Source organism: Oncorhynchus clarkii, chromosome 25, assembly GCF_045791955.1.
Source record: "Oncorhynchus clarkii lewisi isolate Uvic-CL-2024 chromosome 25, UVic_Ocla_1.0, whole genome shotgun sequence".
NCBI lineage: Eukaryota > Metazoa > Chordata > Actinopteri > Salmoniformes > Salmonidae > Oncorhynchus > Oncorhynchus clarkii.
In genome coordinates this window covers 455,281-468,787 of record NC_092171.1, presented here as the reverse complement: position 1 = coordinate 468,787, position 13,507 = coordinate 455,281, and the positions used below count along the sequence as shown (strand labels likewise).

At 41.3% G+C, this 13,507-nt stretch overlaps 1 protein-coding gene across 1 annotated transcript in view; it reads right to left on the bottom strand.

Annotated features, from left to right (window-relative positions):
- Positions 1-13,507, bottom strand: part of LOC139383491 (MAM domain-containing glycosylphosphatidylinositol anchor protein 2-like) — a 240,466-nt gene that overhangs the window by 24,282 nt on the left and 202,677 nt on the right. The window lies entirely within an intron of this gene.

The window sequence follows — 13,507 nt, the reverse complement described above, 5'->3', positions numbered from 1 at the left end:
GGTATTATTCTGGTGACATTTTTATCGATGCTTGACTGTAGTGAAGTAAAAGGAAAAGTTAGCAAATATATTAATTGTAAATTAAAGTACAGATACATAAAAAAATGACTTAAGTAGTACTTTAAAGTATTTTTACTTAAGTACTTTACACCATTGCTAATAGAATACATTTTTTATTTAACCTTCATTTAACTAGGCAAGTCAGTTAAGAACAAATTCTTATTTACAATGACGGCCTACTGGGGAACAGTGGGTTAACTGCCTTGTTCAGAGGCAGAACGACAGATTTTTACCTTGTCAGCTCGGGGATTCGATCCAGCAACCCAACGCACTAACCACCAGGCTACCTGCCGCCCCATATTTAATGAATTACGTATTTTGCAAGGAAGTGCAACCATGACTACAGCCTCGAAAACACTTGATCTTAGTCCCATCTACCATAAAGTCAGACCAAACATCTGATTTAACAGCATTATCCAATAAGTTAAGTTGGATTTCAATTGTATTTCCTTAAATCCTTGTGTTCTCCGTCCTTAGATCACGAATATACAATTGAGATTCTCCCAAGTTTGCCCTCACTTAGCTGTGTGTCAGTTTGTGTGATTCTGGAGGAATAACAAGTGAAGACAACCCCTAGAGACTGGGGCTCCGTCACAATTCTCTGCCCTTTTATCCAAGTGTGTACTTGCACACTTCCAGTCAAGAATTGAAAAAATGGTGGAATCTCTCTCCAGCCAATACTTACATCAATCTAAGATTGTTTTATTCATGATGAGAAGTGCACACTTGGGGAGAAGGGTGGACAATCAGGACGCAACCTGGGAGTCCTCACATGGCCTTTGCTTCCCTCCTTAGAACACCCCACCCAGCCCAGGTTTTCAATGTCTCAGAGCTGTGAATCACTACATGCCCAGCTAGCACATTTGGTTCCTTGGAAGTTGTGGGAACGAAGTCATACATTTCCTGAAAACAGCAGTGAAAGTGTTGCCTGTTCTGGGAACGTTTATTTTTATGTTGCAGGGAGGTTCTGAGAAAATGTTATTAACATTTTGACAATGGAAATGTTAGGTTACTTTGAATTATTATTTTTATATATCTTAACTTTCACTGAATGTTTCAATAAGACTTAATAACACTGCTAGCTTTTTTTGGGTTATCTTTTTTGGACTCCAACCACAGATAGGCTTTAATCATGCTACACGTCTTTTTTATTGTGACATGGCATCAGTGCGATATGAACCTATGCTCTTCTGTTCTCTGTCTATGGAATTACTCCACTGCGCCACCAGAATGGAACTAGCATGACATGTTTTTTTATTCAAACTGTTCCCTGTTCCTGGAGAGCTACCCGCCTGTTGGTTTTTGCTCCAAACCCAGTTGTAACTAACCTGATTCAGCTTATCAGACAGCTAATTACTAGAATCAGGTGTGCTAGATTAGCGTTGGAGCGAAAACCTATAAAACGGTAGCGCTCCAGGAACAGGGTTGGAAAGCCCTGGTCTATTCAAACAGATCCCATTTCAAAGGAAACAAACACTCATTAAGATCAGCTGGGCGTGTCCAACACACCTAAACTCACAGCTAGATAGAATATATTTTTGTCGATTGGAATAATGGAATGCTTAGAATGTTCTCTGAACGTTACTAAAGTATTTTATGGATAGCTTTGTTTAGGTTCTTGGAACAATTTGAGAACGTGTCTCTAAATTTGTCATGTTCCTTAAATATGCTGAGAATGTTCCAAAGCCAAGCTATCTATCATGGACCAAAGGTCATACTCCCAAGACATGCTAGCCTCTCACCATTACCAATAACAGGGGAGGGTAGCATTTTTGGGGGGGTATGATATTTATGACTCTAACTTTCTTACTCATCATAAATTCATTCATGATTATCCGTAATCATGGTAGCATCCACATTAATGTAGAAATGTTTAGAAACATATTCTATTCTACATAATCATTGTATAATTTCAAATCCAAAGTGCTGGGGTAGAGAGCCAAAACAACAAAACAATTGTCACTGTCCAAATACTTTTGGACATTTCTGTATATGACCACACTTGTACTGTACACTCTGTTGTATCACTATGGCTTCTTATTTCTGTATTTCTTACAAATAACACAGCCTGCCAAGAAACATATTGTGAAATTTCATAATGAATTGACCTACAGTTTTCAGTTAATTACAAATGGCAACTCAACATAATGAAGTGTTGTTTCCAAACATAATCAAAGATATTAACAAATGCATTTGAATATAACAAGCAGGCAGATGCGCAGGCGTGCGCACACACACACACACACACACACACACACACACACACACACACACACACACACACACACACAGTACAGCTGCCATGACGACAATAGACTATTACTGCAGAGAAGATAAGAAATCTGTTCATGAATAGGTGACAATTGTGAAATTGACAAACATGCTAAAGAGCAAAGACACCTAATTGGAGCTGTGGTGCAAACGTGTTGGAAGCATTGAGACACGATAAGACGCTTTAGCTTTCTGAAATTCCCACCTGCATTGAAAACAAGTTGCACAAAAGAAACATGTACAGTTGAAGTCGGAAGTTTACGTACACCTTAGCCAAATACATTTGAAGTTTTTCACAATTCCTGACATTTAATCCTATTAAAAATTCCCTGTCTTATGTCAGTTAGGATCACCACTTTATTTTAAGAATGTGAAATGTCAGAATAATAGTAGAGAGAATGATTTATTTCAGCTTTTATTTCTGTCATCACATTCCCAATGCGTCAGAAGTTCACATGCACTCAATTAGTATTTGGTAGTATTGCCTTTAAATTGTTTAACTTGAGTCAAACGTTTCGGGTAGTCTTCCACAAGCTTCCCACAATAAGTTGGGTGAATTGTGGCCCATTCGTCCTGACAGAGCTGGTGTAACTGAGTCAGTTTTGTAGGCCTCCTTGTTCGCACACACTTTTTCAATTCTGCCCACACATTTTCTATGGGATTGAGGTCAGGGCTTTGTGATGGCCACTCCAATACCTTGACTTTGTTGTCCTTTAGCTAATTTGCCCCATCTTTGGGAGTATGCTTGAGGTCATTGTCCATTTGGAAGACCCATTTGTGACCAAGCTTTAACTTCCTGACTGATGTCTTGAGATGCTGCTTCAATATATCCACAAAATTTTCCTGCCTCATGATGCCATCTTTTGTGAGGTGCACCAGTCACTCCTGCAGCAAAGCACCCCCACAACATGATGCTGCCACCCCCGTGCTTCACGGTTTGCAAGCCCCCCCCCCCCAAAACATAACGATGATCATTATGGCCAAAGAGTTCTATTTTTGTTTCATCAGACGAGAGGACATTTCTCCAAAAAGTACGATATTTGTCCCCATGTGCAGCTGCGAACCGTAGTCTAGCTTTTTTATGGGGGTTTTGGAGCAGTGGCTTCTTCCTTTCTGAGCGGCCTTTCAGGTTATGTCGATATAGTACTCATTTTACTGTGGATACAAATACTTTTGTACATGTTTCCTCCAGCATCTTCACAAGGTCTTTTGCTGTTGTTCTGGGATTGATTTGCACTTTTCGCACCAAAGTACGTTCATTTCTAGGAGATTTTTATTTTACCTTTATTAGATAGAACACGTCTCAAGAGTGTTTGAAAAACGAGTTTTCATAATTCCAACCTAAGTGTATGTAAACTTCAACTCTATCTTCAAATCAAATATTAAAAGGAATAATTTAAAGCATGTAGGTTTTAATCTACAAACTCTCGCTGTCTTTGTTCCCTTGTTGATTTCTTTGTCGAACGATTCCTCTAGAACCAGCTAAGCATGTCAAATTAAACTCACCACCACCACTCCCTCGGTCCTCAGGTGCTCAGAAAAGTATACCAGTGCATTATTCAAAAGAGATGAGTCTCAAAATCATAGGCTTAATATGAGTACAATATATACAGTGCCTTCAGAAAGTATTCATACCCCTTGACTTATTCCACATTTTCTTGTGTTACACATGGATTGTGTTACAAATGGATTGAATATATTTTTTTCACACCCATCTACACACAATACCCTATAATGAAAAAGGGAAAACATGTTTTAAGAAATGTTTGCAAATATTTTGAAAATGAAATACAGAAATATCCAATTTACATAATTATTCACACCCCTGAGTCAATACCAAAGCAATTACAGTCTTTCTGGGTAAGTCTCTAAAAGCTTTCCACACCTGGACAGTGCAACATACAGTGTCTTCGGAAAGTATTCAGATTTTTTTGCTCCATTCATCCAGACTAGTCTCCCAGTCCCTGCCGCTGAAAAACATCCCCACAGCATGATGCTGCCACCACCATGCTTCACCGTAGAAATAGGGCCAGGTTTTTTCCTGATGTGACGCTTAGCATTCAGGCCAAAAAGTTTAGTTTCATCAGACCAGAAAATCTTGTTTCTCATGGTCTGAGAGTCTTTTGGTGCCTTTTGGAAAACTCCAAGCGGGCTGTCATGTGCCTTTTACTGAGGAGTGGCTTCCGTCTGGCCACTCTACCATAAAGGCCTGATTGCTGGAGTGCTGCAGAGATGGTTGTCCTTCTGGAATGTTCTCCCATCTCCACATAGGAACTTTGGAGCTTGTTCAGAGTGGTCACCTCCCTGACAGAGGCCCTTCTCCCCCGATTGCTCAGTTTGGCCGGGTGGGCCAGCTCTCGGAAGAGTCTTGGTGCTTCCAAACTTCTTCCATTTAAGACATTTTTTGGTAGCCTTCCCCAGATCTGTGCCTCAACACAATCCTGCCTCAGCGCTCTACGGACAATTCCTTCGATCTCATAGTTTGGTTTTTGCTCTGACATGCACTGTCAACTGTGGGACCTTATATAGACAGGTGCTAGGCTTTCCAAATCATGTCCAAACAATTGAATTCACCCCAGGTGGACTACAATCAAGTTGTAGAAACATCTTAAGGATGATCAATGGAAACAGAATGCACATGAGCTCAATTTTGAGTCTCATAGCAAAGGGTCTGAAAATGTATGTAAATAAGGTATCTGTTTTTGTCTTTTTAATACACTTGCAAAAAAAAAAAAAAAAAAACCTGGTTGTCGCTTTGTCATTATGGGGTATTGTGGGTAGATTGATGAGGGAAAAAAATATTGAATACATTTTAGAACAATTTAACAAAATGTGGAAAAAGTCAAGGGGTCTGAAGGAATCTATGTTTGAAATTCACTGCTCGACCGAGGGACCTTAAAAATAATTGTATATGTGGGGTACTGCTGAACTTATTTAGGCTTGCCATAACAAAGGGGTTGTATACTTATTGACTCAAGACATTTCAGCTTTTCATTTTGTATTAACTTGTAAAAATGAAAAAAATGAAAACATTATTTCACTTTGACATTACGGGGTAGTGTGTGTGTAGGCCAGTGTCAAAAAAATCTAAATGGTATCAATTTTAAATTTAGGATACGACAACAAAATGTGTCAAGGGGTGTGAGTGAATACTTTCTGAATGCACTGCAGCCTTTAGTGAGGCCCAATGTTTGGAAGTATTAAGCGATTCATTGTACAGTTGCCTTGCCAGGTTTACTGTATTGTAAACATTTGAGGACAACACTAACATGCTGACCACACCGACCAAGATACGCGAGCAAGTGTTGCAAAATAAATTTAAACAAACTCAGCAAAAAAAAGAAAGTAACTTTTTCAGGACCCTGTCTTTCAAAGATAATTAGTAAAAATCCAAATAACTTCACAGATCTTCAATGTAAAGGGTTTAAACTCTGTTTCCCATGCTTGTTCAATGAACCATAAAAAATGTATGAACATGCACCTGTGGAACGGTCGTTAAGACACTAACAGCTTACAGACAGAGGCATGAGGACTGCAGATGAGGCCAGGGCAATAAATTGCAATGTCCGTACTGTGAGATGACTAAGACAGCGCTACAGGGAGACAGGATGGGCAGCTGATCGTCCTCACAGTGGCAGACCACGTGTAACAACACCTGCACAGGATCGGTACATCTGAACATCACACCTGCGGGACAGGTACAGGATGACAACAACTGCCCGAGTTACACCAGGAACGCACAATCCCTCCATCAGTGCTCAGACTGTCCGCAATAGGCTGAGAGACGCTGGACTGAGGGCTTGTAGGACTGTTGTAAGGCAGGTTCTCACCAGACATCACCAGCAACAACGTCGCCTATGGGCACACCGACCAGACAGTCGCTGGACCAGACAGGACTGGCAAAAAGTGCCCTTCACTGACGAGTCTCGGTTTTGTCTCACCAGGGGTGATGGTCGGATTTGCGTTTATCGTTGAAGGAATGAGCGTTATACCGAGGCCTGTAATCTGGAGCGGGATCGATTTCGAGGTGGAGGGTGCGTCATTGTCTGGGGCGGTGTGTCACAGCATCATCGGACTGAGCTTGTTGTCATTGCAGGCAATCTCAACGCTGTGCGTTACAGGGAAGACATCCTCCTCCCTATGTGGTACCCTTCCTGCAGGCTCATCCTGACATGACCCTCCAGCATGACAATGCCACCAGCCATACTTCTCGTTCTGTACGTGATTTCCTACAAGACAGGAATGTCAGTGTTCTGCCATGGCCAGCAAAGAGCCCAGATCTCAATCCCATTGAGCACGTCTGGGACCTGTTGGATCGGCGGGTGAGGGCTAGGGCCATTCCCCCCAGAAATGTCCGGGAACTTGTAGGTGCCTTGGTGGAAGAGTGGGGTAACATCTCACAGCAAAAACTGGCAAATCTGGTGCTGTCCATGAGGAAGAGATGCACTGCAGTACTTAATGCAGTTGGTGGCCACACCAGATACTGACTGTTACTTTTGATTTTGACCCCCCTATGTTCAGGGACACATTATTCCATTTCTGTTAGTCACATGTCTGTGGAACTTGTTCAGTTTATGTCTCAGTTGTTGAATCTTGTTATGTTCATACAAATATTTACACATGTTAAGTTTGCTGAAAATAAACACAGTTGACAGTGAGAGGATGTTTCTTTTTTTGCTGAGTTTACATGTTAATCAATTATTTTATCCAAACTGCTCGGGAGCGTCTGTGTGGCCAGGCACTAAGATAGAACTTGGTTCTATTTTTGACGGTTGACGTGCTGTAAGTCCCGCCTCTCCCATCTCCTCATTAGTTTTTAGGAGCATATACCCACCTGGGTGATTGAAAGCCACCATTCCAGTCCAGTTGACAGTGAGAGGATGTTTCTTTTTTTGCTGAGTTTACATGTTAATCAATTATTTTATCCAAACTGCTCGGGAGCGTCTGTGTGGCCAGGCACTAAGATAGAACTTGGTTCTATTTTTGACGGTTGACGTGCTGTAAGTCCCGCCTCTCCCATCTCCTCATTAGTTTTTAGGAGCATATACCCACCTGGGTGATTGAAAGCCACCATTCCAGTCCAGTTGGTGGGGGTAATGCACCTAAAAGTTGGTTGCCAACTGCCAAATAAAGTCTACAGAAAAGGACTGAAGGAGGAGAGATTACTAGAAACGAAATAGCCCTTTTATCCGTGGATTATTTGTCAGAGTAGAGAACACACGATTTTGTGTGACTCAAAATTGTACAAAGATCCAGGAAAAAAAGGACCTTGTGCATTTCAGGTAAAATAACAACCAATGTTTATATCCCAGGACAAATTAGTAAGCAACATCAAGCTAGCTAGCAAAATGTCCATGAATGTTTCATGTGATTCGACCTGTCCCCAAATGAATACAGTTAGTTCAGAGTTCATTTCGATATTTCAACCTGTGTGTCCTGATTCCGTCTGGTGTGGATAGACAAAAATCAACATGTAGCCAAGATAAAAATCCACGATTCCAACATGGATTGTGTACTCAGGGAAAACAGGGTGATGAAGGAGTCTCTACTAGTCGTAGCATGAGTGAAAATATATTTTTTTCTGGGATTCCTGAGGATGCATCCAATGATCCAGAGGGCACGATCAGAGAATTCATGCAATCCGCCATGAAACTTCCTATAGAGACTGTAAACAAGGTGGCTTTCCAGCGAGTACACAGACTTGGAGCTCGGAGCGACAAGACCAAGGGTTCCCGACCGATCATCGCCAAATTTGAGCACCCCCCCCTTGGGTTGTGCAGTGGCGGAGATCTTTGTGGGCTATACTCAGCCTTGTCTCAGGACGGTAAGTTGGTGGTTGAAGATATCCCTCTAGTGGTGTGGGGGCTGTGCTTTGGCAAAGTGGGTGGGGTTATATCCTTCCTGTTTGGCCCTGTCCGGGGGTGTCCTCGGATGGGGCCACAGTGTCTCCTGACCCCTCCTGTCTCAGCCTCCAGTATTTATGCTGCAGTAGTTTATGTGTCGGGGGGCTAGGGTCAGTTTGTTATATCTGGAGTACTTCTCCTGTCCTATTCGGTGTCCTGTGTGAATTTAAGTGTGCTCTCTCTAATTCTCTCTTTCTCTCTTTCTTTCTCTCTCTCGGAGGACCTGAGCCCTAGGACCATGCCTCAGGACTACCTGACATGATGACTCCTTGCTGTCCCCAGTCCACCTGGCCGTGCTGCTGCTCCAGTTTCAACTGTTCTGCCTATGATTATTATTATTTGACCATGCTGGTCATTTATGAACATTTGAACATCTTGGCCATGTTCTGTTATAATCTCCACCCGGCACAGCCAGAAGAGGACTGGCCACCCCACATAGCCTGGTTCCTCTCTAGGTTTCTTCCTAGGTTTTGGCCTTTCTAGGGAGTTTTTCCTAACCACCGTGCTTCTACACCTGCATTGCTTGCTGTTTGGGGTTTTAGGCTGGGTTTCTGTACAACACTTTGAGATATCAGCTGATGTACGAAGGGCTATATAAATACATTTGATTTGATTTGACAGCTATTCCGAGACAGCTCCATAACACCATGGCTGTACTAAATTCTACAGGTTCAGATATAAAAATATCTAAACACTATGAAGTGGATATGAACACACACGTACTCAATTACATGCTCGCTTACACATACGGACTTATACATACACACATACACACACCTGATTTCACTCTCTTCTTTCACGCTCTTTTCTCTTCTCTCCCGCTCTCTCTATTGTCGAGAAATGTTTTATAATTGAGTATATGTTTGTCTATCTTTTTTATGTATTTGTCTACAAGTTTATATATGTTTACAACAAGCAAGGGGAAGATATCAAAATAGGGGCATTGGGGAATAATAACATATTGTACGAAATACATTTGTAGTGAAACAGTCTCTAGAGTAATGCAAAGTCTCTTTCATGATCATGTGAAACGTCAATTGCTATGGAAATGCTGGGATGTTTTTTTCAATGATGTTAATGATGCAACTGTGACAGTGATATGATATGGATTACAATTATCATCATGAATATTAAGGCTATACGCACTACATGTTACACAAATAGACACTCAACAATGCAAATTGGCGGAGTTATCAACCAACTCAGATTTCCTACACACATAATATCTTGTCACAATTTTCTAACATCTGTGGCATTGGCTCACAGGCAAACAGGCAAGGTTTTCTCTTTTCTGTATACATCAATGATGTTGCTCTTGCAGCTGTTGATTCTCTGATCCACCTCTACGCAGACGACACCATTCTGTATACTTCTGGCCCCTCCTTGGACACAGTGTTAACTAACCTCCAGACGAGCTTCAATGCCATACAACTCTCCTTCCGTGGCCTCCAACTGCTCTTAAACGCAAGTAAAACTAAGTGCATGCTTTTCAATCGATCGCTGCCCTCACCTGCTCGCCCGTCCAGCATCACTACTCTGGATGGCTCTGACTTAGAATACGTGGACAACTACAAATACCTGGGTGTCTGGTTAGACTGTAAACTCTCCTTCCAGACTCACATTAAGCATCTCCAATCCAAAATTAAATCCTATTAAATCCTAAAATTAAATCCTCCTTCCTATATCGGAACAAAGCATCCTTCACTCATGCTGCCAAACATACCCTCGTAAAACTGACCATCCTACCGATCCTCGACTTCGGTGATGTCATCTATAAAATAGCCTCCAACACTCTACTCAACAAACTGGATGCAGTCTATCACAGTGCCATCCGTTTTGTCACCAAAGCCCCATACACTACCTGCGACCTGTACGCTCTCGTTGGTTGGCCCTCGCTTCATACTCGTCGCCAAACCCACTGGCTACAGGTTATCTACAAGTCTCTGCTAGGTAAAGCCCCGCCTTATCTCAGCTCACTGGTCACCATAGCAGCACCCACTCGTAGTACGCGCTCCAGCAGGTATATCTCACTGGTCACCCCCAAAGCCAATTCCTCCTTTGGTCGTCTTTCCTTACAGTTCTCTGCTGCCCATGACTGGAACGAATTGCAAAAATCTCTGAAGCTGGAAACTCACATCACCCTCACTCGCTTTAAGCACCAGCTGTTAGAGAATTTTACAGATCACTGCACCTGTACTTATCTGCCTATCTGTAAACAGTCCATCTATTTTCCTTACCTCATCCCTATACTTGTATTTGTTTATTTATTTTGCTCCTTTGCACCCCAGTATCTCTACCTGCACATTCATCTTCTGCCGATCTACCATTCCAGTGTTTAATTGCTATATTGTAATTACTTCGCCACCATGGCCTATTTATTTCCTTAACTTACATCATTAGCAGTCACAGTATCTGGACTTTTTGTTTTCTTTTGTTCTACTGTATTATTGACTGTATGTTTTGTTTATTCCATGTGTAACTCTGTGTTGTTGTATGTGTCGAATTGCTGTGCTTTATCTTGGCCAGGTCGCAGTTGCAAATGAGAACTTGTTCTCAACTAGCCTACCTGGTTAAATAAAGGTGAAATAAATCAAATAAAAAAAGGTTATAAAACAAATATTGCTAGAACCTATTTCTTGTATTCTAAATATCAGACATTTGAAAGCTCTAATTTTGACCGTCATAATACCTCTGATGGCAGTAACTTTCCAAGCACTAATTATGGTCAATTTAGACTGAGAATAGGATCTTGTTATGGTAAGCGGTGAAATAAGTATAGCCAGTTATAATTGTAACGGTTTAGCAGATTATTAAAAAAAGACATTCAATCTTTACGTGGCTAAAAGAAAAGGAATATAACATATACTGTTTGCAGGAAACTCACTCTACATCCTTAGATGAAGTTGCGTGGAAAAGGAATGGGGTGGTGAAATAATTTTCTGTCATGGGCAAAGGAACTCAAAAGGTGTGATGATATTAATTAACAAAAATGTTGATCTGAATGTGCAAATAGTCAGGAATGATTCGCAACGAAGGTGGATCTTTTTGAATATGAAAGTGGACGAAAAAGAGTTTTGGTTCATTAATCTATATGGTCCAAATCAGGATGATTTGGTTTCTCAAATGATTGCCTCGCCTGATTCACCAACTACTTCTCTGATAGAGTTCAGTGTGTAAAATCGGAGGGCCTGTTGTCCGGACCTCTGGCAGTCTCTATGGGGGTGCCACAGGGTTCAATTCTCGGGCCGACTCTCGTCTCTGTATACATCAATGATGTCGCTCTTGCTGCTGGTGATTATTTGATCCACCTCTACGCAGACGACACCATTCTGTATACCTCTGGCTCTTTGTTGGACACTGTGTTAACGAACCTCCAGATGAGCTTCAATGCCATACAACTCTCCTTCCGTGGCCTCCAACTGCTCTTAAATGCAAGTAAAACTAAATGCATTCTCTTCAACAGATCGCTGCCCGCACCTGCCCGCCCGTCTAGCATCACTACTCTGGACGGTTCTGACTTAGAATATGTGGACAACTACAAATACCTAGGTGTCTGGTTAGACTGTAAACTCTCCAGACTCACATTAAACATCTCCAATCCAAAATTAAATCTAGAATCGTCTTCCTATTTTGCAACAAAGCCTCCTTCACTCATGCTGCCAAACATACCCTCCTTGACTTCGGCGATGTAATTTACAAAATAGCCTCCAACACTCATAGCCTCTAACAGCAAATTGACCTGTATGCTCTCGTTGGCAGGCCCTCGCTTCATATTTGTCGCCAAACCCACTGACTCCAGGTCATCTACAAGTCTCTGCTAGGTAAAGCCCCACCTTATCTCAGCTCACTGGTCACCATAGCAGCACCCACTCGTAGCACGCGCTCCAGCAGGTATATCTCACTGGTCACCCCCAAAGCCAATTCTTCCTTTGGCCGCCTCTCCTTCCAGTTCTCTGCTGCCAATGACTGGAACGATTTGCAAAAATCACTAAAGCTGGAGACTATTACCTCCCTCACCAGCTTTAAACAACAGCTGTCAGAGCAGCTCTCAGATCACTGCACCTGTACATAGCTCATCTATAAATAGCCCATTAAATCTACCTCATCCCCATACTGTATTTATTTATTTATCTTGCTCCTTTGCACCCCAGTATCTCTACTTGCACATTCATCTTCTGCACATTCTACCATTCCAGTGTTTAATTGCTTAATTGTAATTACTTCACCACTACGGCCTATTTATTGCCTTACCTCCCTAATCTTACCTCATTTGCACACACTGGTGTGATGACTTTTCTATTATATTATTATTGATTGTATGATTGTATGTTTGTTTATTCCATGTGTAACTTTGTGTTGTTGTATGTGTTGAACTGCTTTGCTTTTTCTTGGCCAGGTCGCAGATGTAATTGAGAACTTGTTCTCAACTGGCCTACCTGGTTAAATAAGGTTAAAATAATATATATATATATATATATATATATATATATATATATATATATATATATTCTTTTTTTAAGTATCCCAAACAATAAGGGTATTTGCTGAACCCATATTATTATGAAAAAATTAAGTTATAAATTATTTTGTCTTAGTTAAAAATAAGTTGTCCTCCGTAAACTTCGATTAAATTTGCAATATCCCCCTCCACGTGGAAAATATTTAAGAGTTATGTGAATGCCAATTAGATGATGATCCGATCACATTCTGATATAAATAAGCTCTCCACAATGAATTTCAATAGGTAGTAGACAGACTCCTGATGATTTGTTTTTCAAACCCCAAAAAATATCATCATGTTCGCGATGGCATGGCACACACGCGTGCCCGGTGTAGTCAGCATGTAACTGTACACCAAACACAACTACATGTATATTGTATCTCACTGATGCAAAAAAACTATTTACTGTACTGCTGTTCACATCCTCATTTGTGCATCTGATATCTATGAACTTTACATCAGGGTTAGGCCAAAATAATAGATTCAGTTTTCGTTCTTTACTGAACATCTTTAAACATTGTATTCATGTCACTCAAAATGACAGAGTGACAATTGTTTTTATGCATTCAACACCAGTAACAACTTACACCATCTCAACTCATTCTCTTTCCATGCCAGAGGCACAACAACACTTGTTTACGTGGCCAACCCCTGAGCCATGGTTTGCAGCTAATGGCTGTTGATCTTGGCTACAACAATTAGCATGCTGGCCATTTTCCTAGAGTGCCGTTTCGTTGTGGTGCCAAGTCCGGCACTGTCAACAAATAGCAGC